The following is a 27,436-nucleotide window of genomic DNA, read 5'->3' on the forward strand; positions in this document are numbered from 1 at the left end:
ATCACTGGTGACACCCAGAAAGGTGGCGAGGGAGATTGTAATGCAGTGCGCGCAGATAAACAGCGCAATGGTAAAAAGGAGGCATGGTTTCATAGGTAGGGGCGTGGCCTGGTGGCCTGAATCTACATTTTGTTGCTCCGGGTGTCCCGGGGGTTGGGGGCTGCACCCGGGGACTAGTGTGTGAGCTGTGCTGGCTCCTGCACAGTGACAGGGCATGGCCACCCAGCATGACGCCTCCCTTCTTGACCATGCTGTAATTGCAGTCGCACTGCAGTTCAGCGTGATCATAAAAAATGGTGTAGGCTCCTGCTGGTGCAGGCTGTAGAGAAAAGCTGCTGTGACCACGCCCCCTGTGTCTCCTCCGTTGCAGACCCCATTTTGAAGCCTTGCCCCCGGACTAAGAGAAAAGTATGCCCTTGCGCACTATCCTGACTTCTCCTCCCGTCTGCTTAATTTGTGCCTTCCAACGCACAATGCGAACAACAGGTGGTGCTGCAGGGCCCACACCCTTTTACTTGCCTTACAGAACAGCTCTGGAGCTGTTACAGTGCCCAGCTGCTGCAAGAAATCAGCTTGAATGCTTCAGGGGATGGGGCATGGCCAACATGAGCCCCACACCAAAGGAGGGTGGAGGTGTTTAATGCGAACTAGGGGTCATCCAAGCACTGCAAAAGGCCGCCATGCCCTGCATGCCCCTTTTCTCTTTTCATATGCAGATGAGGGTTCCAGTCAACTTTGGCCCACTGCTTGGATAACATCACCGTATGCAAATCCGTCTGCTGCAGACCTTCCCCAAGGAGTGCTTGTACTAGTTGTTGCATATGGTTTGATATTTGATGGTGCTTCAGTATTAGGCAGCCTTCCGCCCTCCCATGTTCATCTGAAAAGATGTGGTCTCCCTGCAGTTGTTGTCCCCAGATGAGAGTTCCCTTGTGCTGCCTCAGTTGAATCTCCTTTACTTGACAGAGATGTGCCTGAGCAGCGGCCCTCACCAGCCCTATCCCAAATCATACTTATTTTGCATAGGAGATACCATGGTCATGAAGATTGTTCTCCCAGGGTGAGGTTCATTCATTGCATTCTGGGTATGCTGACCCCTGTGATTTTCCCAAATGTGGGAAACTCGACTGCATTATTTGTGGTAGTGGGGGACTGTGTTTGTGCTTTCCTCTGGTCAGCTCTGGTAAAAGTCAGATTTCTTTGTCTCAGATCTTCCTCTAGCCTTGTTCTTCTTTCGAGAGTTCCCTTGTGCTGCCTCAGTTAGATCTCTTTCACTTGACAGGGGGGTGCCCGAACAGCGACCCTCCCCAGCTCTAGCCCAACTCCTACTTACCTGCCAGGTGAGATACTATGATCATGAAGGTGCTTCTCCCAGGGCAAGGCTCACCCATTGCACTCTGGGTGTGCTGCCCCTGCGATTTCCCCAAATGTGGGAAACTTGACTGCATAATTTGTGTTTCCCCTGGTCGGCTCTCGTATAATTCAGATCTCTTTGTCTCAGGTCTCTCTCCAGCCTAGTTTGCTGTCTGTTTCCACTTCTCTTTTCTTCAACCGCTCCCTTCTATACCCTTGTGCACTATCCTGACTTCTCCTCCCGTCTGCTTACTTTGTGCCTTCCAATGCACAATGCAAACTACAGGTAGTGCTGCAGGGCCCACACCCTTTTACTTGCCTTACAGAGCAGCTCTGGAGCTGTTACAGTGCCCAGCTGCTGCAAGAAATCAGCTTGAATGCTTCAGGGGATGGGGCATGGCCAACATGAGCCCCACACCAAAGGAGGGTGGAGGTGTTTAATGCGAACTAGGGGTCATCCAAGCACCGAAAAAGGCCGCCATGCCCTGCACGCCCCTTTTCTCTTTTCATATGCAGATGAGGGTTGAAGCCAACTTTGACCCACTGCTTGGATGACATCACCGTATGCAAATCCGTCTTCTGCAGAACTTCCCCCAGGAATGCTTGCACTAGTTGTTGCATTTGGTTTGTTGTTTGGGGGTGCTTCAGTATTAGGCAGCCTTCTGCCCTCCCATGTTCATCTGAAAATATGTGTTCTCCCTGCAGTTGTTGTCCCCAGATGAGAGTTCCCTTGTGCTGCCTCAGTTGAATCTCCTTTACTTGACAGAGATGTGCATGAGCAGCGGCCCTCCCCAGCCCTATTCCAAATCATACTTATTTTGCATAGGAGATACCATGGTCATGAAGATTGTTCTCCCAGGGTGAGGTTCATTCATTGCATTTTGGGTATGCTGACCCCTGTGATTTCCCCAAATGTGGGAAACTTGACTGCATTATTTGTGGTAGTGGGGGACTGTGTTTGTGCTTTCCTCTGGTCAGCTCTGGTAAAAGTCAGATTTCTTTGTCTCAGATTTTCCTCTAGCCTTGTTCTTCTTTCGAGAGTTCCATTGTGCTGCCTCAGTTGGATCTCCTTCACTTGACAGGGGGGTACCCGAGCAGCGACCCTCCCCAGCTCTAGCCCAACTCCTACTTACCTGCCAGGTGAGATACTATGATCATGAAGGTGCTTCTCCCAGGGCAAGGCTCACCCATTGCACTCTGGGTGTGCTGCCCCTGCGATTTCCCCAAATGTGGGAAACTTGACTGCATAATTTGTGTTTCCCCTGGTCGGCTCTCGTATAATTCAGATCTCTTTGTCTCAGGTCTCTCTCCAGCCTAGTTTGCTGTCTGTTTCCACTTCTCTTTTCTTCAGCCGCTCCCTTCTATACCCTTGTGCACTATCCTGACTTCTCCTCCCGTCTGCTTACTTTGTGCCTTCCAATGCACAATGCAAACTACAGGTAGTGCTGCAGGGCCCACACCCTTTTACTTGCCTTACAGAGCAGCTCTGGAGCTGTTACAGTGCCCAGCTGCTGCAAGAAATCAGCTTGAATGCTTCAGGGGATGGGGCATGGCCAACATGAGCCCCACACCAAAGGAGGGGGGAGGTGTTTAATGCGAACTAGGGGTCATCCAAGCACTGCAAAAGGCCGCCATGCCCTGCATGCCCCTTTTCTCTTTTCATATGCAGATGAGGGTTCCAGTCAACTTTGGCCCACTGCTTGGATAACATCACCGTATGCAAATCCGTCTGCTGCAGACCTTCCCCCAGGAGTGCTTGTACTAGTTGTTGCATATGGTTTGATATTTGATGGTGCTTCAGTATTAGGCAGCCTTCCGCCCTCCCATGTTCATCTGAAAATATATGTTCTCCCTGCAGTTGTTGTCCCCAGATGAGAGTTCACTTGTGCTGCCTCAGTTGAATCTCCTTTACTTGACAGAGATGTGCCTGAGCAGCTGCCCTCACCAGCCCTATCCCAAATCATACTTATTTTGCATAGGAGATACCATGGTCATGAAGATTGTTCTCCCAGGGTGAGGTTCATTCATTGCATTTTGGGTATGCTGACCCCTGTGATTTCCCCAAATGTGGGAAACTCAACTGCATTATTTGTGGTAGTGGGGGACTGTGTTTGTGCTTTCCTCTGGTCAGCTCTAGTAAAAGTCAGATTTCTTTGTCTCACATTTTCCTCTAGCCTTGTTCTTCTTTCGAGAGTTCCCTTGTGCTGCCTTTGTTGGATCTCCTTCACTTTACAGGGGGGTACCCGAGCAGCGACCCTCCCCAGCTCTAGCCCAACTCCTACTTACCTGCCAGGTGAGATACTATGATCATTAAGGTGCTTCTCCCAGGGCAAGGCTCACCCATTGTACTCTGGGTGTGCTGCTCCTGCGATTTCCCCAAATGTGGGAAACTTGACTGCATAATTTGTGTTTCCCCTCGTCGGCTCTCGTATAATTCAGATCTCTTTGTCTCAGGTCTCTCTCCAGCCTAGTTTGCTGTCTGTTTCCACTTCTCTTTTCTTCAGCCGCTCCCTTCTATACCCTTGTGCACTATCCTGACTTCTCCTCCCGTCTGCTTACTTTGTGCCTTCCAATGCACAATGCAAACTACAGGTAGTGCTGCAGGGCCCACACCCTTTTACTTGCCTTACAGAGCAGCTCTGGAGCTGTTACAGTGCCCAGCTGCTGCAAGAAATCAGCTTGAATGCTTCAGGGGCTGGGGCATAGCCAACATCAGCCCCACACCGAAGGAGGGTGGAGGTGTTTAATGCAAACTAGGGGTCAGTCAAGCGCCGCAAAAGGCCACCATGCCCTGCACGCCCCTTTTCTGTTTTCATATGCAGATGAGGGTTGAAGCCAACTTTGACCCACTGCTTGGATGACATCACCATATGCAAATCCATCTGCGGCAGGCCTTCCCCCAGGAATGCTTGCACTAGTTGTTGCATTTGGTTTGTTGTTTGGGGGTGCTTCAGTATTAGGCAGCCTTCTGCTGCACCCTGCTTTGGTGTGGGGCTCATGTTGGCCATGCCCCATCCCCTGAAGCTTTCAAGCAGATTTCTTGCAGCAGCTGGGCACTGTAACAGCTCAAGAGCTGCTCTGTAAGGCAAGTAAAAGGGTGTGGGCCCTGCAGCACTACCTGTAGTTTGCATTGTGCATTGGAAGGCACAAAGTAAGCAGACGGGAGGAGAAGTCTGGATAGTGCACAAGGGTATAGAAGGGAGCGGCTGAAGAAAAGAGAAGTGGAAACAGACAGCAAACTAGGCTGGAGAGAGATCTGAGACAAAGAGATCTGAATTATACGATAGCCGACCAGGGGAAACACAAATTATGCAGTCAAGTTTCCCACATTTGGGGAAATCGCAGGGGCAGCACACCCAGAGTGCAATGGGTGAGCCTTGCCCTGGGAGAAGCACCTTCATGATCATAGTATCTCACCTGGCAGGTAAGTATGAGTTGGGCTAGAGCTGGGGAGGGTCGCTGCTCGGGCACCCCCCTGTTAAGTGAAGGAGATCCAACTGAGGCAGCACAAGGGAACTCTCAAAAGAAGAACAAGGCTAGAGGAAGATCTGAAACAAAGAAATCTGACTTTTACCAGAGCTGACCAGAAGAAAACACAAACACAGTCCCCCACTACCACAAATAAAGCAGTCGAGGTGAGGTTCATTCATTGCATTTTGGGTATGCTGACCCCTGTGATTTCCCCAAATGTGGGAAACTCGACTGCTTTATTTGTGGTAGTGGGGGACTGTGTTTGTGTTTTCTTCTGGTCAGCTCTGGTAAAAGTCAGATTTCTTTGTTTCAGATCTTCCTCTAGCCTTGTTCTTCTTTTGAGAGTTCCCTTGTGCTGCCTCAGTTGGATCTCCTTCACTTAACAGGGGGGTGCCCGAGCAGCGACCCTCCCCAGCTCTAGCCCAACTCCTACTTACCTGCCAGGTGAGATACTATGATCATAAAGGTGCTTCTCCCAGGGCAAGGCTCACCCATTGCACTCTGGGTGTGCAGCCCCTGCGATTTCCCCAAATGTGGGAAACTTGACTGCATAATTTGTGTTTCCCCTGGTCGGCTCTCGTATAATTCAGATCTCTTTGTCTCAGATCTCTCTCCAGCCTAGTTTGCTGTCTGTTTCCACTTCTCTTTTCTTCAGCCGCTCCCTTCTATACCCTTGTGCACTATCCTGACTTCTCCTCCCGTCTGCTTACTTTGTGCCTTCCAATGCACAATGCAAACTACAGGTAGTGCTGCAGGGCCCACACCCTTTTACTTGCCTTACAGAGCAGCTCTGGAGCTGTTACAGTGCCCAGCTGCTGCAAGAAATCTGCTTGAATGCTTCAGGGGATGGGACATGGCCAACATGAGCCCCACACCAAAGGAGGGTGGAGCAGAAGGCTGACTAATACTGAAGCACCCCCAAACAACAAACCAAATGCAACAACTAGTGCAAGCATTCCTGGGGGAAGGCCTGCCGCAGATGGATTTGCATATGGTGATGTCATCCAAGCAGTGGGTCAAAGTTGGCTTCAACCCTCGTCTGCATATGAAAACAGAAAAGGGGCGTGCAGGGCATGGTGGCCTTTTGCGGCGCTTGACCGACCCCTAGTTTGCATTAAACACCTCCACCCTCCTTCGGTGTGGGGCTCATGTTGGCTATGCCCCAGCCCCTGAAGCATTCAAGCTGATTTCTTGCAGCAGCTGGGCACTTTAACAGCTCCAGAGCTGCTCTGTAAGGCAAGTAAAAGGGTGTGGGCCCTGCAGCACTACCTGTAGTTTGCATTGTGCATTGGAAGGCACAAAGTAAGCAGACGGGAGGAGAAGTCAGGATAGTGCACAAGGGTATAGAAGGGAGCGGCTGAAGAAAAGAGAAGTGGAAACAGACAGCAAACTAGGCTGGAGAGAGACCTGAGACAAAGAGATCTGAATTATACGAGAGCCGACCAGGGGAAACACAAATTATGCAGTCAAGTTTCCCACATTTGGGGAAATCGCAGGAGCAGCACACCCAGAGTGCAATGGGTGAGCCTTGCCCTGGGAGAAGCACCTTCATGATCATAGTATCTCACCTGGCAGGTAAGTAGGAGTTGGGCTAGAGCTGGGGAGGGTCGCTGCTCGGGTACCCCCCTGTCAAGTGAAGGAGATCCAACTGAGGCAGCACAAGGGAACTCTCAAAAGAAGAACAAGGCTCTGAAACAAAGAAATCTGACTTTTACCAGAGCTGACCAGAGGAAAACACAAACACAGTCCCCCACTACCACAAATAAAGCAGTCGAGTTTCCCACATTTGGGGAAATCACAGGGGTCAGCATACCTAGAATGCAATGAATGAACCTCACCCTGGGAGAATAATCTTCATGACCATGGTATCTCCTATGCAAAATAAGTATGATTTGGGATAGAGCTGGGGAGGGCCGCTGCTCAGGCACATCTCTGTCAAGTTAAGGAGATTCAACTGAGGCAGCACAAGGGAACTCTCATCTAGGGACAACAACTGCAGGGAGAACACATATTTTCAGATGAACATGGGAGGGCAGAAGGCTGCCTAATACTGAAGCACCCCCAAACAACAAACCAAATGCAACAACTAGTGCAAGCATTCCTGGGGGAAGTTCTGCAGAAGACGGATTTGCATACGGTGATGTCATACAAGCAGTGGGTCAAAGTTGGCTTCAACCCTCATCTGCATATGAAAAGAGAAAAGGGGCGTGCAGGGCATGGCGGCCTTTTGCGGTGCTTGGATGACCCCTAGTTCGCATTAAACACCTCCACCCTCCTTTGGTGTGGGGCTCATGTTGGCCATGCCCCATCCCCTGAAGCATTCAAGCAGATTTCTTGCAGCAGCTGGGCACTGTAACAGCTCCAGAGCTGCTCTGTAAGGCAAGTAAAAGGGTGTGGGCCCTGCAGCACTACCTGTAGTTTGCATTGTGCATTGGAAGGCACAAAGTAAGCAGACGGGAGGAGAAGTCAGGATAGTGCACAAGGGTATAGAAGGGAGCGGCTGAAGAAAAGAGAAGTGGAAACAGACAGCAAACTAGGCTGGAGAGAGACCTGAGACAAAGAGATCTGAATTATACGAGAGCCGACCAGGGGAAACACAAATTATGCAGTCAAGTTTCCCACATTTGGGGAAATCGCAGGGGCAGCACACCCAGAGTGCAATGGGTGAGCCTTGCCCTGGGAGAAGCACCTTCATGATCATAGTATCTCACCTGGCAGGTAAGTAGGAGTTGGGCTAGAGCTGGGGAGGGTCTCTGCTCGGGCACCCCCCTGTCAAGTGAAGGAGATCCAACTGAGGCAGCACAAGGGAACTCTCAAAAGAAGAACAAGGCTCTGAAACAAAGAAATCTGACTTTTACCAGAGCTGACCAGAGGAAAACACAAACACAGTCCCCCACTACCACAAATAAAGCAGTCGAGTTTCCCACATTTGGGGAAATCACAGGGGTCAGCATACCCAGAATGCAATGAATGAACCTCACCCTGGGAGAATAATCTTCATGACCATGGTATCTCCTATGCAAAATAAGTATGATTTGGGATAGAGCTGGGGAGGGCCGCTGCTCAGGCACATCTCTGTCAAGTTAAGGAGATTCAACTGAGGCAGCACAAGGGAACTCTCATCTAGGGACAACAACTGCAGGGAGAACACATATTTTCAGATGAACATGGGAGGGCAGACGGCTGCCTAATACTGAAGCACCCCCAAACAACAAACCAAATGCAACAACTAGTGCAAGCATTCCTGGGGGAAGGCCTGCCGCAGATGGATTTGCATATGGTGATGTCATCCAAGCAGTGGGTCAAAGTTGGCTTCAACCCTCGTCTGCATATGAAAACAGAAAAGGGGCGTGCAGGGCATGGTGGCCTTTTGCTGCGCTTGTCTGACCCCTAGTTTGCATTAAACACCTCCACCCTTCTTCGGTGTGGGGCTCATGTTGGCTATGCCCCAGCCCCTGAAGCATTCAAGCTGATTTCTTGCAGCAGCTTGGCACTGCAACAGCTCCAGAGCTGCTCTGTAAGGCAAGTAAAAGGGTGTGGGCCCTGCAGCACTACCTGTAGTTTGCATTGTGCATTGGAAGGCACAAAGTAAGCAGACGGGAGGAGAAGTCAGGATAGTGCACAAGGGTATAGAAGGGAGCGGCTGAAGAAAAGAGAAGTGGAAACAGACAGCAAACTAGGCTGGAGAGAGACCTGAGACAAAGAGATCTGAATTATACGAGAGCCGACCAGGGGAAACACAAATTATGCAGTCAAGTTTCCCACATTTGGGGAAATCGCAGGAGCAGCACACCCAGAGTACAATGGGTGAGCCTTGCCCTGGGAGAAGCACCTTCATGATCATAGTATCTCACCTGGCAGGTAAGTAGGAGTTGGGCTAGAGCTGGGGAGGGTCGCTGCTCGGGTACCCCCCTGTAAAGTGAAGGAGATCCAACTGAGGCAGCACAAGGGAACTCTCGAAAGAAGAACAAGGCTAAAGGAAAATCTGAGACAAAGAAATCTGACTTTTACCAGAGCTGACCAGAGGAAAGCACAAACACAGTCTCCCACTACCACAAATAATGCAGTCAAGTTTCCCACATTTGGGGAAATCACAGGGGTCAGCATACCCAAAATGCAATGAATGAACCTCACCCTGGGAGAAAAATCTTCATGACCATGGTATCTCCTATGCAAAATAAGTATGATTTGGAATAGGGCTGGGGAGGGCCGCTGCTCATGCACATCTCTGTCAAGTAAAGGAGATTCAACTGAGGCAGCACAAGGGAACTCTCATCTTGGGACAACAACTGCAGGGAGAACATATATTTTCAGATGAACATGGGAGGGCAGAAGGCTGCCTAATACTGAAGCACCCCCAAACAACAAACCAAATGCAACAACTAGTGCAAGCATTCCTGGGGGAAGGCCTGCCGCAGATGGATTTGCATATGGTGATGTCATCCAAGCAGTGGGTCAAAGTTGGCTTCAACCCTCGTCTGCATATGAAAAGAGAAAAGGGGCGTGCAGGGCATGGTGGCCTTTTGCGGCGCTTGGCTGACCCCTAGTTTGCATTAAACACCTCCACCCTCCTTTGGTGTGGGGCTCATGTTGGCTATGCCCCAGCCCCTGAAGCATTCAAGCTGATTTCTTGCAGCAGCTGGGCACTGTAACAGCTCCAGAGCTGCTCTGTAAGGCAAGTAAAAGGGTCTGGGCCCTGCAGCACTACCTGTAGATCGCATTGTGCGTTGGAAGGCACAAAGTAAGCAGACAGGAGGAGAAGTCAGGATAGTGCGCAAGGGCATAGAAGGGAGCGGCTCAAGAAAAGAGAAGTGGAAACAGACAGCAAACTAGGCTGGAGAGAGACCTGAGACAAAGAGATCTGAATTATACGAGAGCCGACCAGGGGAAACACAAATTATGCAGTCAAGTTTCCCACATTTGGGGAAATCGCAGGGGCAGCACACCCAGAGTGCAATGGGTGAGCCTTGCCCTGGGAGAAGCACCTTCATGATCATAGTATCTCACCTGGCAGGTAAGTAGGAGTTGGGCTAGAGCTGGGGAGGGTCGCTGTTCGGGCACCCCCCTGTCAAGTGAAAGAGATCCAACTGAGGCAGCACAAGGGAACTCTCGAAAGAAGAACAAGGCTAGAGGAAGATCTGAGACAAAGAAATCTGACTTTTTCCAGAGCTGACCAGAGGAAAGCACAAACACAGTCCCCCACTACCACAAATAATGCAGTCGAGTTTCCCACATTTGGGGAAATCACAGGGGTCAGCATACCCAGAATGCAATGAATGAACCTCACCTTGGGAGAACAATCTTCATGACCATGGTATCGCCTATGCAAAATAAGTATGATTTGGGATAGGGCTGGGGAGGGCCGCTGCTCAGGCACATCTCTGTCAAGTAAAGGAGATTCAACTGAGGCAGCACAAGGGAACTCTCATCTGGGGACAACAACTGCAGGGAGAACACATATTTTCAGATGAACATGTGAGGGCAGAAGGCTGCCTAATACTGAAGCACCCCCAAACAACAAACCAAATGCAACAACTAGTGCAAGCATTCCTGGGGGAAGGCCTGCAGCAGATGGATTTGCATATGGTGATGTCATCCAAGCAGTGGGTCAAAGTTGGCTTCAACCCTCGTCTGCATATGAAAAGAGAAAAGGGGCGTGCAGGGCATGGCGGCCTTTTGCAGCGCTTGGATGACCCCTAGTTCGCATTACACACCTCCACCCTCCTTCGGTGTGGGGCTCATGTTGGCTATGCCCCAGCCCCTGAAGCATTCAAGCTGATTTCTTGCAGCAGCTGGGCACTGTAACTGCTCCAGAGCTACTCTGAAGCACCCCCAAACAACAAACCAAATGCAACAACTAGTGCAAGCATTCCTGGGGGAAGGCCTGCAGCAGATGGATTTGCATATGGTGATGTCATCCAAGCAGTGGGTCAAAGTTGGCTTCAACCCTCGTCTGCATATGAAAAGAGAAAAGGGGCGTGCAGGGCATGGCGGCCTTTTGCAGCGCTTGGATGACCCCTAGTTCGCATTACACACCTCCACCCTCCTTCGGTGTGGGGCTCATGTTGGCTATGCCCCAGCCCCTGAAGCATTCAAGCTGATTTCTTGCAGCAGCTGGGCACTGTAACTGCTCCAGAGCTACTCTGTAAGGCAAGTAAAAGGGTGTGGGCCCTGCAGCACTACCTGTAGTTCGCATTGTGCGTTGGAAGGCACGAAGTAAGCAGACGGGAGAAGTCAGGATAGTGCGCAAGGGCATAGAAGGGAGTGGCTCAAGAAAAGAGAAGTGGAAACAGACAGCAAACTAGGCTGGAGAGAGACCTGAGACAAAGAGATCTGAATTATACGAGAGCCGACGAGGGGAAACACAAATTATGCAGTCACGTTTCCCACATTTGGGGAAATCGCAGGAGCAGCACACCCAGAGTGCAATGGTTGAGCCTTGCCCTGGGAGAAGCACCTTCATGATCATAGTATCTCACCTGGCAGGTAAGTAGGAGTTGGGCTAGAGCTGGGGAGGGTCGCTGCTCGGGTTCCCCCCTGTGAAGTGAAGGAGATCCAACTGAGGCAGCACCAGGGAACTCTCGAAAGAAGAACAAGGCTAGAGGAAGATCTGAGACAAAGAAATCTGACTTTTACCAGAGCTGACCAGAGGAAAGCACAAACACAGTCTCCCACTACCACAAATAATGCAGTCAAGTTTCCCACATTTGGGGAAATCACAGGGGTCAGCATACCCAAAATGCAATGAATGAACCTCACCCTGGGAGAAAAATCTTCATGACCATGGTATCTCCTATGCAAAATAAGTATGATTTGGAATAGGGCTGGGGAGGGCCGCTGCTCATGCACATCTCTGTCAAGTAAAGGAGATTCAACTGAGGCAGCACAAGGGAACTCTCATCTTGGGACAACAACTGCAGGGAGAACATATATTTTCAGATGAACATGGGAGGGCAGAGGACTGCCTAATACTGAAGCACCCCCAAACAACAAACCAAATGCAACAACTAGTGCAAGCATTCCTGGGGGAAGGCCTGCCGCAGATGGATTTGCATATGGTGATGTCATCCAAGCAGTGGGTCAAAGTTGGCTTCAACCCTCGTCTGCATATGAAAAGAGAAAAGGGGCGTGCAGGGCATGGTGGCCTTTTGCGGCGCTTGGCTGACCCCTAGTTTGCATTAAACACCTCCACCCTCCTTTGGTGTGGGGCTCATGTTGGCTATGCCCCAGCCCCTGAAGCATTCAAGCTGATTTCTTGCAGCAGCTGGGCACTGTAACAGCTCCAGAGCTGCTCTGTAAGGCAAGTAAAAGGGTGTGGTCCCTGCAGCACTACCTGTAGTTCGCATTGTGCGTTGGAAGGCACAAAGTAAGCAGACAGGAGGAGAAGTCAGGATAGTGCGCAAGGGCATAGAAGTAAGCGGCTCAAGAAAAGAGAAGTGGAAACAGACAGCAAACTAGGCTGGAGAGAGACCTGAGACAAAGAGATCTGAATTATACGAGAGCCGACCAGGGGAAACACAAATTATACAGTCAAGTTTCCCACATTTGGGGAAATCGCAGGAGCAGCACACCCAGAGTGCAATGGGTTAGCCTTGCCCTGGGAGAAGCACCTTCATGATCATAGTATCTCACCTGGCAGGTAAGTAGGAGTTGGGCTAGAGCTGGGGAGGGTCGCTGCTAGGGTACCCCCCTGTAAAGTGAAGGAGATCCAATTAAGGCAGCACAAGGGAACTCTCGAAAGAAGAACAAGGCTAGAGGAAAATCTGAGACAAAGAAATCTGACTTTTACCAGAGCTGACCAGAGGAAAGCACAAACACAGTCCCCCACTACCACAAATAATGCAGTTGAGTTTCCCACATTTGGGGAAATCACAGGGGTCAGCATACCCAAAATGCAATGAATGAACCTCACCCTGGGAGAAAAATCTTCATGACCATGGTATCTCCTATGCAAAATAAGTATGATTTGGAATAGGGCTGGGGAGGGCCGCTGCTCATGCACATCTCTGTCAAGTAAAGGAGATTTAACTGAGGCAGCACAAGGGAACTCTCATCTGGGGACAACAACTGCAGGGAGAACACATATTTTCAGATGAACATGGGAGGGCAGAAGGCTGCCTAATACTGAAGCACCCCCAAACAACAAACCAAATGCAACAACTAGTGCAAGCATTCCTGGGGGAAGTTCTGCAGAAGACGGATTTGCATACGGTGATGTCATCCAAGCAGTGGGTCAAAGTTGGCTTCAACCCTCATCTGCATATGAAAAGAGAAAAGGGGCGTGCAGGGCATGGCGGCCTTTTGCGGTGCTTGGATGACCCCTAGTTCGCATTAAACACCTCCACCCTCCTTTGGTGTGGGGCTCATGTTGGCCATGCCCCATCCCCTGGAGCATTCAAGCTGATTTCTTGCAGCAGCTGGGCACTGTAACAGCTCCAGAGCTGCTCTGTAAGGCAAGTAAAAGGGTGTGGGCCCTGCAGCACTACCTGTAGTTTGCATTGTGCATTGGAAGGCACAAAGTAAGCAGACGGGAGGAGAAGTCAGGATAGTGCACAAGGGTATAGAAGGGAGCGGCTGAAGAAAAGAGAAGTGGAAACAGACAGCAAACTAGGCTGGAGAGAGACCTGAGACAAAGAGATCTGAATTATACGAGAGCCGACCAAGGGAAACACAAATTATGCAGTCAAGTTTCCCACATTTGGGGAAATCGCAGGGGCAGCACACCCAGAGTGCAATGGGTGAGCCTTGCCCTGGGAGAAGCACCTTCATGATCATAGTATCTCACCTGGCAGGTAAGTAGGAGTTGGGCTAGAGCTGGGGAGGGTCGCTGTTCGGGCACCCCCCTGTCAAGTGAAAGAGATCCAACTGAGGCAGCACAAGGGAACTCTCGAAAGAAGAACAAGGCTAGAGGAAGATCTGAGACAAAGAAATCTGACTTTTTCCAGAGCTGGCCAGAGGAAAGCACAAACACAGTCCCCCACTACCACAAATAATGCAGTCGAGTTTCCCACATTTGGGGAAATCACAGGGGTCAGCATACCCAGAATGCAATGAATGAACCTCACCCTGGGAGAACAATCTTCATGACCATGGTATCGCCTATGCAAAATAAGTATGATTTGGGATAGGGCTGGGGAGGGCCGCTGCTCAGGCACATCTCTGTCAAGTAAAGGAGATTCAACTGAGGCAGCACAAGGGAACTCTCATCTGGGGACAACAACTGCAGGGAGAACACATATTTTCAGATGAACATGTGAGGGCAGAAGGCTGCCTAATACTGAAGCACCCCCAAACAACAAACCAAATGCAACAACTAGTGCAAGCATTCCTGGGGGAAGGCCTGCAGCAGATGGATTTGCATATGGTGATGTCATCCAAGCAGTGGGTCAAAGTTGGCTTCAACCCTCGTCTGCATATGAAAAGAGAAAAGGGGCGTGCAGGGCATGGCGGCCTTTTGCAGCGCTTGGATGACCCCTAGTTTGCATTACACACCTCCTCCCTCCTTCGGTGTGGGGCTCATGTTGGCTATGCCCCAGCCCCTGAAGCATTAAAGCTGATTTCTTGCAGCAGCTGGGCACTGTAACTGCTCCAGAGCTACTCTGTAAGGCAAGTAAAAGGGTGTGGGCCCTGCAGCACTACCTGTAGTTCGCATTGTGCGTTGGAAGGCACGAAGTAAGCAGACGGGAGAAGTCAGGATAGTGCGCAAGGGCATAGAAGGGAGCGGCTCAAGAAAAGAGAAGTGGAAACAGACAGCAAACTAGGCTGGAGAGAGACCTGAGACAAAGAGATCTGAATTATACGAGAGCCGACGAGGGGAAACACAAATTATGCAGTCAAGTTTCCCACATTTGGGGAAATCGCAGGAGCAGCACACCCAGAGTGCAATGGTTGAGCCTTGCCCTGGGAGAAGCACCTTCATGATCATAGTATCTCACCTGGCAGGTAAGTAGGAGTTGGGCTAGAGCTGGGGAGGGTCGCTGCTCGGGTTCCCCCCTGTGAAGTGAAGGAGATCCAACTGAAGCAGCACCAGGGAACTCTCGAAAGAAGAACAAGGCTAGAGGAAGATCTGAGACAAAGAAATCTGACTTTTACCAGAGCTGACCAGAGGAAAGCACAAACACAGTCCCCCACTACCACAAATAATGCAGTCGAGTTTCCCACATTTGGGAAAATCACAGGGGTCAGCATACCCAGAATGCAATGAATGAACCTAACCCTGGGAGAACAATCTTCATGACCATGGTATCTCCTATGCAAAATAAGTATGATTTGGGATAGGGCTGGTGAGGGCCGCTGCTCAGGCACATCTCTGTCAAGTAAAGGAGATTCAACTGAGGCAGCACAAGGGAACTCTCATCTGGGGACAACAACTGCAGGGAGACCACATCTTTTCAGATGAACATGGGAGGGCGGAAGGCTGCCTAATACTGAAGCACCATCAAATATCAAACCATGGCCCTCATTCCGAGTTGATCGCTCGCAAGGCGATTTTAGCAGAGTTACACACGCTAAGCCGCCGCCTACTGGGAGTGAATCTTAGCTTCTTAAAATTGCGACCGATGTATTCGCAATATTGCGATTACAAACTACTTAGCAGTTTCAGAGTAGCTTCAGACTTACTCTGCATCTGCGATCAGTTCAGTGCTTGTCGTTCCTGGTTTGACGTCACAAACACTCCCAGAGTTCGCCCAGACACTCCCCCGTTTCTCCGGCCACTCCTGCGTTTTTTCCGGAAACTGTAGCGTTTTTTCCCACACGCCCATAAAACGGCCTGTTTCCGCCCAGTAACACCCATTTCCTGTCAATCACATTACGATCGCCGGAGCGAAGAAAAATCCGTGAGTAAAAATACTTTCTTCATTGTAAAATTACTTGGCGCAGTCGCAGTGCGAATATTGCGCATGCGTACTAAGCAGAATTTCACTGCGATGCGATGAAATTTACAGAGCGAACGACTCGGAATGAGGGCCCATATGCAACAACTAGTACAAGCACTCCTGGGGGAAGGTCTGCAGCAGACGGATTTGCATACGGTGATGTAAATCCAAGCAGTGGGCCAAAGTTGACTGGAACCCTCATCTGCATATGAAAAGAGAAAAGGGGCATGCAGGGCATGGCGGCCTTTTGCAGTGCTTGGATGACCCCTAGTTCGCATTAAACACCCCCACCCTCCTTTGGTGTGGGGCTCATGTTGGCCATGCCCCATCCCCTGATGCATTCAAGCTGATTTCTTGCAGCAGCTGGGCACTGTAACAGCTCCAGAGCTGTTCTGTAAGGCAAGTAAAAGTGTGTGGGCCCTGCAGCACCACCTGTTGTTCGCATTGTGCGTTGGAAGGCACAAATTAAGCAGACGGGAGGAGAAGTCAGGATAGTGCGCAAGGGCATTCTTTTCTCTTAGTCCGGGGGCAAGGCTTCAAAATGGGGTCTGCAACGGAGGAGACACAGGGGGCGTGGTCACAGCAGCTTTTCTCTACAGTCTGCACCAGCAGGAGCCTACACCATTTTTTATGATCACGCTGAACTGCAGTGCGACTGCAATTACAGCATGGTCAAGAAGGGAGGCGTCATGCTGGGTGGCCATGCCCTGTCACTGTGCAGGAGCCAGCACCGCTCACACACTAGTCCCCGGGTGCAGCCCCAACCCCCGGGACACCCGGAGCAACAAAATGTAGATTCAGGCCACCAGGCCACGCCCCTACCTATGAAACCATGCCTCCTTTTTACCATTGCGCTGTTTATCTGCGCGCACTGCATTACAATCTCCCTCGCCACCTCTCTGGGTGTCACCAGTGATAGTGACACCTCTGCCATGCTTGTAGCAGCTGGTCCTAAGATCTACGCCTCAAGCCCTGAGTGTTTGCCCTTGTGACTTGTTGATCATCATAGCGAAGCAGATGCTTACAGAAAACTGCAGGGGCTTAGATTGAAAATAAAAACAATTGATGGGTATAAGGTAGAGAGGAGTGGGTTCGGTTCTCCGAGAACCGAATTCCCCACGAACTCCACGTGGTTTACATTGGTCCGAGGCAGGCTCGGTTGTTCCTGCCTGACTCGGAAAACCTGAACAAGGGAAAATGTCATCATCCCGCTGTCAGATTCTCGTGAGATTCGGATTCCATATAAAGAGCTGCGCGTTGCTGCCATTTTTACTCGTGCATTGAAGAGAGAGCGGAGAGGACGTGGCTATGTTCTCTCAGTGGAAATCTCAATATCAGTGCTCAGTATCAGTGGTTACTTATTGCTGCTCAGTAATACTAGTAGTGTGTCTCTCCTGCTCAGTGTCAGTTCTCAGTAGTATCCTCATCAGTGCTCAGTATCACTGCTCATTGTCTTGTGCTGCATTGTGGTGCTCAGCATACTACAGTACATTACTAATAGTCCAGTGCTGCATCTTGCTGCTCAGTGTCAGTTCTAGTATCCTCATCAGTGCTCACTATCACTGCTCATTACATTGTGGTGTTCTGTATACTACAGTAACATAGTAATATAGTAACATATGGTAACATAGTTTTTGAGGTTGAATAGAGGCAAATTGCCCATCGTGTTCAACCTGTTTTAAGTTGTGATGATTCTACATACTTGCTGAATAATGTTTTATGACTAGTTAGCTACTATAACTCATGTTACCCCCGGATTAACCATGTTGATATTTTAAGTATTATAACCTTGGATAGCTTTTTCATTCAGAAATGTATCCATTCCTTTTTTAAATCCAATTACAGAGTCCGCCATTACCACCTTCCCTGGCAGGGAATTCCACATCCTGATTGCCCTAACAGTGAAGATCATAGTATCTCACCTGGCAGGTAAGTAGGAGTTGGGCTAGAGCTGTGGAGGATTGCTGCTCGGGCACCCCCTGTCAAGTGAAGGAGATCCAACTGAGGCAGCACAAGGGAACTCTCGAAAGAAGAACAAGGCTAGAGGAAGATCTGAGACAAAGAAATCTGACTTTTACCAGAGCTGACCAGAGGAAAGCACAAACACAGTCCCCCACTACCACAAATAATGCAGTCGAGTTTCCCACATTTGGGGAAATCACAGGGGTCAGCATACCCAGAGTGCAATGAATGAACCTCACCCTGGGAGAACAATCTTCATGACCATGGTATCTCCTATGCAAAATAAGTATGATTTGGGATAGGGCTGGGGAGGGCCGCTGCTCAGGCACATCTCTGTCAAGTAAAGGAGATTCAACTGAGGCAGCACAAGGGAACTCTCATCTGGGGACAACAACTGCAGGGAGAACACATATTTTCAGATGAACATGGGAGGGCAGAAGGCTGCCTAATACTGAAGCACCCCCAAACAACAAACCAAATGCAACTACTAGTGCAAGCATTCCTGGGGGAAGGCCTGCAGCAGACGGATTTGCATATGGTGATGTCATCCAAGCAGTGGGTCAAAGTTGGCTTCAACCCTCGTCTGCATATGAAAATAAAAAAGGGGTGTGCAGGGCATGGCTGCCTTTTGCGGCGCTTGGATGACCCCTAGTTCGCATTAAACACCTCCACCCTCCTTCGGTGTGGGGCTCATGTTGGCTATGCCCCAGCCCCTGAAGCATTCAAGCTGATTTCTTGCAGCAGCTGGGCACTGTAACAGCTCCAGAGCTGCTCTGTAAAGCAAGTAAAAGGGTGTGGGCCCTGCAGCACTACCTGTAGTTTGCATTGTGCATTGGAAGGCACAAAGTAAGCAGACGGGGAAGTCAGGATAGTGCACAAGGGCATAGAAGGGAGCGGCTGAAGAAAAGAGAAGTGGAAACAGACAGCAAACTAGGCTGGAGAGAGACCTGAGACAAAGAGATCTGAATTATACGAGAGCCGACCAGGGGAAACACAAATTATGCAGTCAAGTTTCCCACATTTGGGGAAATCGCAGGGGCAGCACACCCAGAGTGCAATGGGTGAGCCTTGCCCTGGGAGAAGCACCTTCATGATCATAGTATCTCACCTGGCAGGTAAGTAGGAGTTGGGCTAGAGCTGGGGAGGGTCTCTGCTCGGGCACCCCCCTGTCAAGTGAAGGAGATCCAACTGAGGCAGCACAAGGGAACTCTCAAAAGAAGAACAAGGCTCTGAAACAAAGAAATCTGACCTTTACCAGAGCTGACCAGAGGAAAACACAAACACAGTCCCCCACTACCACAAATAAAGCAGTCGAGTTTCCCACATTTGGGGAAATCACAGGGGTCAGCATACCCAGAATGCAATGAATGAACCTCACCCTGGGAGAATAATCTTCATGACCATGGTATCTCCTATGCAAAATAAGTATGATTTGGGATAGAGCTGGGGAGGGCCGCTGCTCAGGCACATCTCTGTCAAGTTAAGGAGATTCAACTGAGGCAGCACAAGGGAACTCTCATCTAGGGACAACAACTGCAGGGAGAACACATATTTTCAGATGAACATGGGAGGGCAGAAGGCTGCCTAATACTGAAGCACCCCCAAACAACAAACCAAATGCAACAACTAGTGCAAGCATTCCTGGGGGAAGGCCTGCCGCAGATGGATTTGCATATGGTGATGTCATCCAAGCAGTGGGTCAAAGTTGGCTTCAACCCTCGTCTGCATATGAAAACAGAAAAGGGGCGCGCAGGGCATGGTGGCCTTTTGCTGCGCTTGTCTGACCCCTAGTTTGCATTAAACACCTCCACCCTCCTTCGGTGTGGGGCTCATGTTGGCTATGCCCCAGCCCCTGAAGCATTCAAGCTGATTTCTTGCAGCAGCTTGGCACTGCAACAGCTCCAGAGCTGCTCTGTAAGGCAAGTAAAAGGGTGTGGGCCCTGCAGCACTACCTGTAGTTTGCATTGTGCATTGGAAGGCACAAAGTAAGCAGACGGGAGGAGAAGTCAGGATAGTGCACAAGGGTATAGAAGGGAGCGGCTGAAGAAAAGAGAAGTGGAAACAGACAGCAAACTAGGCTGGAGAGAGACCTGAGACAAAGAGATCTGAATTATACGAGAGCCGACCAGGGGAAACACAAATTATGCAGTCAAGTTTCCCACATTTGGGGAAATCGCAGGAGCAGCACACCCAGAGTACAATGGGTGAGCCTTGCCCTGGGAGAAGCACCTTCATGATCATAGTATCTCACCTGGCAGGTAAGTAGGAGTTGGGCTAGAGCTGGGGAGGGTCGCTGCTCGGGCACCCCCCTGTAAAGTGAAGGAGATCCAACTGAGGCAGCACAAGGGAACTCTCGAAAGAAGAACAAGGCTAAAGGAAAATCTGAGACAAAGAAATCTGACTTTTACCAGAGCTGACCAGAGGAAAGCACAAACACAGTCTCCCACTACCACAAATAATGCAGTCAAGTTTCCCACATTTGGGGAAATCACAGGGGTCAGCATACCCAAAATGCAATGAATGAACCTCACCCTGGGAGAAAAATCTTCATGACCATGGTATCTCCTATGCAAAATAAGTATGATTTGGAATAGGGCTGGGGAGGGCCGCTGCTCATGCACATCTCTGTCAAGTAAAGGAGATTCAACTGAGGCAGCACAAGGGAACTCTCATCTTGGGACAACAACTGCAGGGAGAACATATATTTTCAGATGAACATGGGAGGGCAGAAGGCTGCCTAATACTGAAGCACCCCCAAACAACAAACCAAATGCAACAACTAGTGCAAGCATTCCTGGGGGAAGGCCTGCCGCAGAGGGATTTGCATATGGTGATGTCATCCAAGCAGTGGGTCAAAGTTGGCTTCAACCCTCGTCTGCATATGAAAAGAGAAAAGGGGCGTGCAGGGCATGGTGGCCTTTTGCGGCGCTTGGCTGACCCCTAGTTTGCATTAAACACCTCCACCCTCCTTTGGTGTGGGGCTCATGTTGGCTATGCCCCAGCCCCTGAAGCATTCAAGCTGATTTCTTGCAGCAGCTGGGCACTGTAACAGCTCCAGAGCTGCTCTGTAAGGCAAGTAAAAGGGTCTGGGCCCTGCAGCACTACCTGTAGATCGCATTGTGCGTTGGAAGGCACAAAGTAAGCAGACAGGAGGAGAAGTCAGGATAGTGCGCAAGGGCATAGAAGGGAGCGGCTCAAGAAAAGAGAAGTGGAAACAGACAGCAAACTAGGCTGGAGAGAGACCTGAGACAAAGAGATCTGAATTATACGAGAGCCGACCAGGGGAAACACAAATTATGCAGTCAAGTTTCCCACATTTGGGGAAATCGCAGGGGCAGCACACCCAGAGTGCAATGGGTGAGCCTTGCCCTGGGAGAAGCACCTTCATAATCATAGTATCTCACCTGGCAGGTAAGTAGGAGTTGGGCTAGAGCTGGGGAGGGTCGCTGTTCGGGCACCCCCCTGTCAAGTGAAAGAGATCCAACTGAGGTAGCACAAGGGAACTCTCGAAAGAAGAACAAGGCTAGAGGAAGATCTGAGACAAAGAAATCTGACTTTTTCCAGAGCTGACCAGAGGAAAGCACAAACACAGTCCCCCACTACCACAAATAATGCTGTCGAGTTTCCCACATTTGGGGAAATCACAGGGGTCAGCATACCCAGAATGCAATGAATGAACCTCACCTTGGGAGAACAATCTTCATGACCATGGTATCGCCTATGCAAAATAAGTATGATTTGGGATAGGGCTGGGGAGGGCCGCTGCTCAGGCACATCTCTGTCAAGTAAAGGAGATTCAACTGAGGCAGCACAAGGGAACTCTCATCTGGGGACAACAACTGCAGGGAGAACACATATTTTCTGATGAACATGTGAGGGCAGAAGGCTGCCTAATACTGATGCACCCCCAAACAACAAACCAAATGCAACAACTAGTGCAAGCATTCCTGGGGGAAGGCCTGCAGCAGATGGATTTGCATATGGTGATGTCATCCAAGCAGTGGGTCAAAGTTGGCTTCAACCCTCGTCTGCATATGAAAAGAGAAAAGGGGCGTGCAGGGCATGGCGGCCTTTTGCAGCGCTTGGATGACCCCTAGTTCGCATTACACACCTCCACCCTCCTTCGGTGTGGGGCTCATGTTGGCTATGCCCCAGCCCCTGAAGCATTCAAGCTGATTTCTTGCAGCAGCTGGGCACTGTAACTGCTCCAGAGCTACTCTGTAAGGCAAGTAAAAGGGTGTGGACCCTGCAGCACTACCTGTAGTTCGCATTGTGCGTTGGAAGGCACGAAGTAAGCAGACGGGAGAAGTCAGGATAGTGCGCAAGGGCATAGAAGGAAGCGGCTCAAGAAAAGAGAAGTGGAAACAGACAGCAAACTAGGCTGGAGAGAGACCTGAGACAAAGAGATCTGAATTATACGAGAGCCGACGAGGGGAAACACAAATTATGCAGTCAAGTTTCCCACATTTTGGGGAAATCGCAGGAGCAGCACACCCAGAGTGCAATGGTTGAGCCTTGCCCTGGGAGAAGCACCTTCATGATCATAGTATCTCACCTGGCAGGTAAGTAGGAGTTGGGCTAGAGCTGGGGAGGGTCGCTGCTCGGGTTCCCCCCTGTGAAGTGAAGGAGATCCAACTGAGGCAGCACCAGGGAACTCTTGAAAGAAGAACAAGGCTAGAGGAAGATCTGAGACAAAGAAATCTGACTTTTACCAGAGCTGACCAGAGGAAAGCACAAACACAGTCTCCCACTACCACAAATAATGCAGTCAAGTTTCCCACATTTGGGGAAATCACAGGGGTCAGCATACCCAAAATGCAATGAATGAACCTCACCCTGGGAGAAAAATCTTCATGACCATGGTATCTCCTATGCAAAATAAGTATGATTTGGAATAGGGCTGGGGAGGGCCGCTGCTCATGCACATCTCTGTCAAGTAAAGGAGATTCAACTGAGGCAGCACAAGGGAACTCTCATCTTGGGACAACAACTGCAGGGAGAACATATATTTTCAGATGAACATGGGAGGGCAGAAGACTGCCTAATACTGAAGCACCCCCAAACAACAAACCAAATGCAACAACTAGTGCAAGCATTCCTGGGGGAAGGCCTGCCGCAGATGGATTTGCATATGGTGATGTCATCCAAGCAGTGGGTCAAAGTTGGCTTCAACCCTCGTCTGCATATGAAAAGAGAAAAGGGGCGTGCAGGGCATGGTGGCCTTTTGCGGCGCTTGGCTGACCCCTAGTTTGCATTAAACACCTCCACCCTCCTTTGGTGTGGGGCTCATGTTGGCTATGCCCCAGCCCCTGAAGCATTCAAGCTGATTTCTTGCAGCAGCTGGGCACTGTAACAGCTCCAGAGCTGCTCTGTAAGGCAAGTAAAAGGGTGTGGGCCCTGCAGCACTACCTGTAGTTCGCATTGTGCGTTGGAAGGCACAAAGTAAGCAGACAGGAGGAGAAGTCAGGATAGTGCGCAAGGGCATAGAAGGGAGCGGCTCAAGAAAAGAGAAGTGGAAACAGACAGCAAACTAGGCTGGAGAGAGACCTGAGACAAAGAGATCTGAATTATACGAGAGCCGACCAGGGGAAACACAAATTATACAGTCAAGTTTCCCACATTTGGGGAAATCGCAGGAGCAGCACACCCAGAGTGCAATGGGTTAGCCTTGCCCTGGGAGAAGCACCTTCATGATCATAGTATCTCACCTGGCAGGTAAGTAGGAGTTGGGCTAGAGCTGGGGAGGGTCGCTGCTCGGGTACCCCCCTGTAAAGTGAAGGAGATCCAACTAAGGCAGCACAAGGGAACTCTCGAAAGAAGAACAAGGCTAGAGGAAAATCTGAGACAAAGAAATCTGACTTTTACCAGAGCTGACCAGAGGAAAGCACAAACACAGTCCCCCACTACCACAAATAATGCAGCTGAGTTTCCCACATTTGGGGAAATCACAGGGGTCAGCATACCCAAAATGCAATGAATGAACCTCACCCTGGGAGAAAAATCTTCATGACCATGGTATCTCCTATGCAAAATAAGTATGATTTGGAATAGGGCTGGGGAGGGCCGCTGCTCATGCACATCTCTGTCAAGTAAAGGAGATTTAACTGAGGCAGCACAAGGGAACTCTCATCTGGGGACAACAACTGCAGGGAGAACACATATTTTCAGATGAACATGGGAGGGCAGAAGGCTGCCTAATACTGAAGCACCCCCAAACAACAAACCAAATGCAACAACTAGTGCAAGCATTCCTGGGGGAAGTTCTGCAGAAGACGGATTTGCATACGGTGATGTCATCCAAGCAGTGGGTCAAAGTTGGCTTCAACCCTCATCTGCATATGAAAAGAGAAAAGGGGCGTGCAGGGCATGGCGGCCTTTTGCGGTGCTTGGATGACCCCTAGTTCGCATTAAACACCTCCACCCTCCTTTGGTGTGGGGCTCATGTTGGCCATGCCCCATCCCCTGAAGCATTCAAGCTGATTTCTTGCAGCAGCTGGGCACTGTAACAGCTCCAGAGCTGCTCTGTAAGGCAAGTAAAAGGGTGTGGGCCCTGCAGCACTACCTGTAGTTTGCATTGTGCATTGGAAGGCACAAAGTAAGCAGACGGGAGGAGAAGTCAGGATAGTGCACAAGGGTATAGAAGGGAGCGGCTGAAGAAAAGAGAAGTGGAAACAGACAGCAAACTAGGCTGGAGAGAGACCTGAGACAAAGAGATCTGAATTATACGAGAGCCGACCAAGGGAAACACAAATTATGCAGTCAAGTTTCCCACATTTGGGGAAATCGCAGGGGCAGCACACCCAGAGTGCAATGGGTGAGCCTTGCCCTGGGAGAAGCACCTTCATGATCATAGTATCTCACCTGGCAGGTAAGTAGGAGTTGGGCTAGAGCTGGGGAGGGTCGCTGTTCGGGCACCCCCCTGTCAAGTGAAAGAGATCCAACTGAGGCAGCACAAGGGAACTCTCGAAAGAAGAACAAGGCTAGAGGAAGATCTGAGACAAAGAAATCTGACTTTTTCCAGAGCTGGCCAGAGGAAAGCACAAACACAGTCCCCCACTACCACAAATAATGCAGTCGAGTTTCCCACATTTGGGGAAATCACAGGGGTCAGCATACCCAGAATGCAATGAATGAACCTCACCCTGGGAGAACAATCTTCATGACCATGGTATCGCCTATGCAAAATAAGTATGATTTGGGATAGGGCTGGGGAGGGCCGCTTCTCAGGCACATCTCTGTCAAGTAAAGGAGATTCAACTGAGGCAGCACAAGGGAACTCTCATCTGGGGACAACAACTGCAGGGAGAACACATATTTTCAGATGAACATGTGAGGGCAGAAGGCTGCCTAATACTGAAGCACCCCCAAACAACAAACCAAATGCAACAACTAGTGCAAGCATTCCTGGGGGAAGGCCTGCAGCAGATGGATTTGCATATGGTGATGTCATCCAAGCAGTGGGTCAAAGTTGGCTTCAACCCTCGTCTGCATATGAAAAGAGAAAAGGGGCGTGCAGGGCATGGCGGCCTTTTGCAGCGCTTGGATGACCCCTAGTTTGCATTACACACCTCCTCCCTCCTTCGGTGTGGGGCTCATGTTGGCTATGCCCCAGCCCCTGAAGCATTCAAGCTGATTTCTTGCAGCAGCTGGGCACTGTAACTGCTCCAGAGCTACTCTGTAAGGCAAGTAAAAGGGTGTGGGCCCTGCAGCACTACCTGTAGTTCGCATTGTGCGTTGGAAGGCACGAAGTAAGCAGACGGGAGAAGTCAGGATAGTGCGCAAGGGCATAGAAGGGAGCGGCTCAAGAAAAGAGAAGTGGAAACAGACAGCAAACTAGGCTGGAGAGAGACCTGAGACAAAGAGATCTGAATTATACGAGAGCCGATGAGGGGAAACACAAATTATGCAGTCAAGTTTCCCACATTTGGGGAAATCGCAAGAGCAGCACACCCAGAGTGCAATGGTTGAGCCTTGCCCTGGGAGAAGCACCTTCATGATCATAGTATCTCACCTGGCAGGTAAGTAGGAGTTGGGCTAGAGCTGGGGAGGGTCGCTGCTCGGGTTCCCCCCTGTGAAGTGAAGGAGATCCAACTGAAGCAGCACCAGGGAACTCTCGAAAGAAGAACAAGGCTAGAGGAAGATCTGAGACAAAGAAATCTGACTTTTACCAGAGCTGACCAGAGGAAAGCACAAACACAGTCCCCCACTACCACAAATAATGCAGTCGAGTTTCCCACATTTGGGAAAATCACAGGGGTCAGCATACCCAGAATGCAATGAATGAACCTCACCCTGGGAGAACAATCTTCATGACCATGGTATCTCCTATGCAAAATAAGTATGATTTGGGATAGGGCTGGTGAGGGCCGCTGCTCAGGCACATCTCTGTCAAGTAAAGGAGATTCAACTGAGGCAGCACAAGGGAACTCTCATCTTGGGACAACAACTGCAGGGAGACCACATCTTTTCAGATGAACATGGGAGGGCGGAAGGCAGCCTAATACTGAAGCACCATCAAATATCAAACCATGGCCCTCATTCCGAGTTGATCGCTCGCAAGGCGATTTTAGCAGAGTTACACACGCTAAGCCGCCGCCTACTGGGAGTGAATCTTAGCTTCTTAAAATTGCGACCGATGTATTCGCAATATTGCGATTACAAACTACTTAGCAGTTTCAGAGTAGCTTCAGACTTACTCGGCATCTGCGATCAGTTCAGTGCTTGTCGTTCCTGGTTTGACGTCACAAACACTCCCAGAGTTCGCCCAGACACTCCCCCGTTTCTCCGGCCACTCCTGCGTTTTTTCCGGAAACTGTAGCGTTTTTTCCCACACGCCCATAAAACGGCCTGTTTCCGCCCAGTAACACCCATTTCCTGTCAATCACATTACGATCGCCGGAGCGAAGAAAAAGCCGTGAGTAAAAATACTTTCTTCATTGTAAAATTACTTGGCGCAGTCGCAGTGCGAATATTGCGCATGCGTACTAAGCAGAATTTCACTGCGATGCGATGAAATTTACAGAGCGAACGACTCGGAATGAGGGCCCATATGCAACAACTAGTACAAGCACTCCTGGGGGAAGGTCTGCAGCAGACGGATTTGCATACGGTGATGTAAATCCAAGCAGTGGGCCAAAGTTGACTGGAACCCTCATCTGCATATGAAAAGAGAAAAGGGGCATGCAGGGCATGGCGGCCTTTTGCAGTGCTTGGATGACCCCTAGTTCGCATTAAACACCTCCACCCTCCTTTGGTGTGGGGCTCATGTTGGCCATGCCCCATCCCCTGATGCATTCAAGCTGATTTCTTGCAGCAGCTGGGCACTGTAACAGCTCCAGAGCTGTTCTGTAAGGCAAGTAAAAGGGTGTGGGCCCTGCAGCACCACCTCTTGTTCGCATTGTGCGTTGGAAGGCACAAATTAAGCAGACGGGAGGAGAAGTCAGGATAGTGCGCAAGGGCATTCTTTTCTCTTAGTCCGGGGGCAAGGCTTCAAAATGGGGTCTGCAACGGAGGAGACACAGGGGGCGTGGTCACAGCAGCTTTTCTCTACAGTCTGCACCAGCAGGAGCCTACACCATTTTTTATGATCACGCTGAACTGCAGTGCGACTGCAATTACAGCATGGTCAAGAAGGGAGGCGTCATGCTGGGTGGCCATGCCCTGTCACTGTGCAGGAGCCAGCACCGCTCACACACTAGTCCCCGGGTGCAGCCCCCAACCCCCGGGACACCCGGAGCAACAAAATGTAGATTCAGGCCACCAGGCCACGCCCC

The 27,436-nt window shown here is 50.3% G+C and overlaps 34 non-coding genes and 5 pseudogenes across 34 annotated transcripts; 7 read left to right on the plus strand and 32 right to left on the minus strand.

Moving 5' to 3' along the window:
* Positions 1–1,009: 1,009 nt before the first annotated feature.
* Positions 1,010–1,173, plus strand: LOC135028290 (U1 spliceosomal RNA). The gene has a single exon (XR_010224639.1). It is a non-coding gene; the product is annotated as a U1 spliceosomal RNA (small nuclear RNA).
* A 152-nt stretch (positions 1,174–1,325) lies between these two features.
* LOC135028243 (U1 spliceosomal RNA) lies at positions 1,326–1,488 on the plus strand. The gene has a single exon (XR_010224592.1). It is a non-coding gene; the product is annotated as a U1 spliceosomal RNA (small nuclear RNA).
* A 674-nt stretch (positions 1,489–2,162) lies between these two features.
* On the plus strand, positions 2,163–2,326 carry LOC135028145 (U1 spliceosomal RNA). The gene has a single exon (XR_010224497.1). It is a non-coding gene; the product is annotated as a U1 spliceosomal RNA (small nuclear RNA).
* A 152-nt stretch (positions 2,327–2,478) lies between these two features.
* LOC135028244 (U1 spliceosomal RNA) lies at positions 2,479–2,641 on the plus strand. The gene has a single exon (XR_010224593.1). It is a non-coding gene; the product is annotated as a U1 spliceosomal RNA (small nuclear RNA).
* A 674-nt stretch (positions 2,642–3,315) lies between these two features.
* On the plus strand, positions 3,316–3,479 carry LOC135028429 (U1 spliceosomal RNA). The gene has a single exon (XR_010224739.1). It is a non-coding gene; the product is annotated as a U1 spliceosomal RNA (small nuclear RNA).
* A 152-nt stretch (positions 3,480–3,631) lies between these two features.
* Positions 3,632–3,767, plus strand: LOC135028350 (U1 spliceosomal RNA; annotated as a pseudogene).
* An 855-nt stretch (positions 3,768–4,622) lies between these two features.
* On the minus strand, positions 4,623–4,785 carry LOC135028235 (U1 spliceosomal RNA). Its single transcript, XR_010224584.1, has one exon. It is a non-coding gene; the product is annotated as a U1 spliceosomal RNA (small nuclear RNA).
* A 468-nt stretch (positions 4,786–5,253) lies between these two features.
* On the plus strand, positions 5,254–5,416 carry LOC135028315 (U1 spliceosomal RNA). Its single transcript, XR_010224662.1, has one exon. It is a non-coding gene; the product is annotated as a U1 spliceosomal RNA (small nuclear RNA).
* An 828-nt stretch (positions 5,417–6,244) lies between these two features.
* Positions 6,245–6,407, minus strand: LOC135028280 (U1 spliceosomal RNA). Its single transcript, XR_010224629.1, has one exon. It is a non-coding gene; the product is annotated as a U1 spliceosomal RNA (small nuclear RNA).
* Positions 6,408–6,549: 142 nt separating this feature from the next.
* Positions 6,550–6,713, minus strand: LOC135028229 (U1 spliceosomal RNA). The gene has a single exon (XR_010224579.1). It is a non-coding gene; the product is annotated as a U1 spliceosomal RNA (small nuclear RNA).
* A 674-nt stretch (positions 6,714–7,387) lies between these two features.
* Positions 7,388–7,550, minus strand: LOC135028245 (U1 spliceosomal RNA). Its single transcript, XR_010224594.1, has one exon. It is a non-coding gene; the product is annotated as a U1 spliceosomal RNA (small nuclear RNA).
* A 142-nt stretch (positions 7,551–7,692) lies between these two features.
* LOC135028187 (U1 spliceosomal RNA) lies at positions 7,693–7,856 on the minus strand. The gene has a single exon (XR_010224537.1). It is a non-coding gene; the product is annotated as a U1 spliceosomal RNA (small nuclear RNA).
* Positions 7,857–8,530: 674 nt separating this feature from the next.
* Positions 8,531–8,693, minus strand: LOC135028297 (U1 spliceosomal RNA). The gene has a single exon (XR_010224645.1). It is a non-coding gene; the product is annotated as a U1 spliceosomal RNA (small nuclear RNA).
* Positions 8,694–8,845: 152 nt separating this feature from the next.
* Positions 8,846–9,009, minus strand: LOC135028206 (U1 spliceosomal RNA). Its single transcript, XR_010224556.1, has one exon. It is a non-coding gene; the product is annotated as a U1 spliceosomal RNA (small nuclear RNA).
* A 674-nt stretch (positions 9,010–9,683) lies between these two features.
* Positions 9,684–9,846, minus strand: LOC135028247 (U1 spliceosomal RNA). The gene has a single exon (XR_010224595.1). It is a non-coding gene; the product is annotated as a U1 spliceosomal RNA (small nuclear RNA).
* Positions 9,847–9,998: 152 nt separating this feature from the next.
* Positions 9,999–10,162, minus strand: LOC135028196 (U1 spliceosomal RNA). The gene has a single exon (XR_010224545.1). It is a non-coding gene; the product is annotated as a U1 spliceosomal RNA (small nuclear RNA).
* Positions 10,163–11,182: 1,020 nt separating this feature from the next.
* On the minus strand, positions 11,183–11,318 carry LOC135028369 (U1 spliceosomal RNA; annotated as a pseudogene).
* Positions 11,319–11,470: 152 nt separating this feature from the next.
* On the minus strand, positions 11,471–11,634 carry LOC135028207 (U1 spliceosomal RNA). Its single transcript, XR_010224557.1, has one exon. It is a non-coding gene; the product is annotated as a U1 spliceosomal RNA (small nuclear RNA).
* Positions 11,635–12,308: 674 nt separating this feature from the next.
* Positions 12,309–12,471, minus strand: LOC135028323 (U1 spliceosomal RNA). Its single transcript, XR_010224666.1, has one exon. It is a non-coding gene; the product is annotated as a U1 spliceosomal RNA (small nuclear RNA).
* A 152-nt stretch (positions 12,472–12,623) lies between these two features.
* LOC135028426 (U1 spliceosomal RNA) lies at positions 12,624–12,787 on the minus strand. The gene has a single exon (XR_010224736.1). It is a non-coding gene; the product is annotated as a U1 spliceosomal RNA (small nuclear RNA).
* Positions 12,788–13,461: 674 nt separating this feature from the next.
* LOC135028287 (U1 spliceosomal RNA) lies at positions 13,462–13,624 on the minus strand. Its single transcript, XR_010224636.1, has one exon. It is a non-coding gene; the product is annotated as a U1 spliceosomal RNA (small nuclear RNA).
* Positions 13,625–13,776: 152 nt separating this feature from the next.
* Positions 13,777–13,940, minus strand: LOC135028168 (U1 spliceosomal RNA). The gene has a single exon (XR_010224519.1). It is a non-coding gene; the product is annotated as a U1 spliceosomal RNA (small nuclear RNA).
* A 698-nt stretch (positions 13,941–14,638) lies between these two features.
* Positions 14,639–14,774, minus strand: LOC135028340 (U1 spliceosomal RNA; annotated as a pseudogene).
* Positions 14,775–14,926: 152 nt separating this feature from the next.
* Positions 14,927–15,090, minus strand: LOC135028163 (U1 spliceosomal RNA). The gene has a single exon (XR_010224514.1). It is a non-coding gene; the product is annotated as a U1 spliceosomal RNA (small nuclear RNA).
* Positions 15,091–17,789: 2,699 nt separating this feature from the next.
* Positions 17,790–17,953, minus strand: LOC135028144 (U1 spliceosomal RNA). The gene has a single exon (XR_010224496.1). It is a non-coding gene; the product is annotated as a U1 spliceosomal RNA (small nuclear RNA).
* A 670-nt stretch (positions 17,954–18,623) lies between these two features.
* LOC135028248 (U1 spliceosomal RNA) lies at positions 18,624–18,786 on the minus strand. The gene has a single exon (XR_010224596.1). It is a non-coding gene; the product is annotated as a U1 spliceosomal RNA (small nuclear RNA).
* A 142-nt stretch (positions 18,787–18,928) lies between these two features.
* Positions 18,929–19,092, minus strand: LOC135028188 (U1 spliceosomal RNA). The gene has a single exon (XR_010224538.1). It is a non-coding gene; the product is annotated as a U1 spliceosomal RNA (small nuclear RNA).
* A 674-nt stretch (positions 19,093–19,766) lies between these two features.
* LOC135028298 (U1 spliceosomal RNA) lies at positions 19,767–19,929 on the minus strand. The gene has a single exon (XR_010224646.1). It is a non-coding gene; the product is annotated as a U1 spliceosomal RNA (small nuclear RNA).
* A 152-nt stretch (positions 19,930–20,081) lies between these two features.
* Positions 20,082–20,245, minus strand: LOC135028209 (U1 spliceosomal RNA). Its single transcript, XR_010224559.1, has one exon. It is a non-coding gene; the product is annotated as a U1 spliceosomal RNA (small nuclear RNA).
* A 674-nt stretch (positions 20,246–20,919) lies between these two features.
* On the minus strand, positions 20,920–21,082 carry LOC135028308 (U1 spliceosomal RNA). The gene has a single exon (XR_010224656.1). It is a non-coding gene; the product is annotated as a U1 spliceosomal RNA (small nuclear RNA).
* A 152-nt stretch (positions 21,083–21,234) lies between these two features.
* Positions 21,235–21,398, minus strand: LOC135028224 (U1 spliceosomal RNA). Its single transcript, XR_010224574.1, has one exon. It is a non-coding gene; the product is annotated as a U1 spliceosomal RNA (small nuclear RNA).
* Positions 21,399–22,096: 698 nt separating this feature from the next.
* On the minus strand, positions 22,097–22,233 carry LOC135028361 (U1 spliceosomal RNA; annotated as a pseudogene).
* A 152-nt stretch (positions 22,234–22,385) lies between these two features.
* LOC135028210 (U1 spliceosomal RNA) lies at positions 22,386–22,549 on the minus strand. The gene has a single exon (XR_010224560.1). It is a non-coding gene; the product is annotated as a U1 spliceosomal RNA (small nuclear RNA).
* Positions 22,550–23,223: 674 nt separating this feature from the next.
* Positions 23,224–23,386, minus strand: LOC135028324 (U1 spliceosomal RNA). The gene has a single exon (XR_010224667.1). It is a non-coding gene; the product is annotated as a U1 spliceosomal RNA (small nuclear RNA).
* Positions 23,387–23,538: 152 nt separating this feature from the next.
* Positions 23,539–23,702, minus strand: LOC135028439 (U1 spliceosomal RNA). The gene has a single exon (XR_010224749.1). It is a non-coding gene; the product is annotated as a U1 spliceosomal RNA (small nuclear RNA).
* A 674-nt stretch (positions 23,703–24,376) lies between these two features.
* LOC135028288 (U1 spliceosomal RNA) lies at positions 24,377–24,539 on the minus strand. The gene has a single exon (XR_010224637.1). It is a non-coding gene; the product is annotated as a U1 spliceosomal RNA (small nuclear RNA).
* Positions 24,540–24,691: 152 nt separating this feature from the next.
* LOC135028169 (U1 spliceosomal RNA) lies at positions 24,692–24,855 on the minus strand. The gene has a single exon (XR_010224520.1). It is a non-coding gene; the product is annotated as a U1 spliceosomal RNA (small nuclear RNA).
* Positions 24,856–25,554: 699 nt separating this feature from the next.
* LOC135028362 (U1 spliceosomal RNA) lies at positions 25,555–25,689 on the minus strand (annotated as a pseudogene).
* Positions 25,690–25,841: 152 nt separating this feature from the next.
* Positions 25,842–26,005, minus strand: LOC135028301 (U1 spliceosomal RNA). The gene has a single exon (XR_010224649.1). It is a non-coding gene; the product is annotated as a U1 spliceosomal RNA (small nuclear RNA).
* Positions 26,006–27,436: the final 1,431 nt, after the last annotated feature.

Source organism: Pseudophryne corroboree, unplaced genomic scaffold, assembly GCF_028390025.1.
Source record: "Pseudophryne corroboree isolate aPseCor3 unplaced genomic scaffold, aPseCor3.hap2 scaffold_475, whole genome shotgun sequence".
Classification (NCBI taxonomy): domain Eukaryota; kingdom Metazoa; phylum Chordata; class Amphibia; order Anura; family Myobatrachidae; genus Pseudophryne; species Pseudophryne corroboree.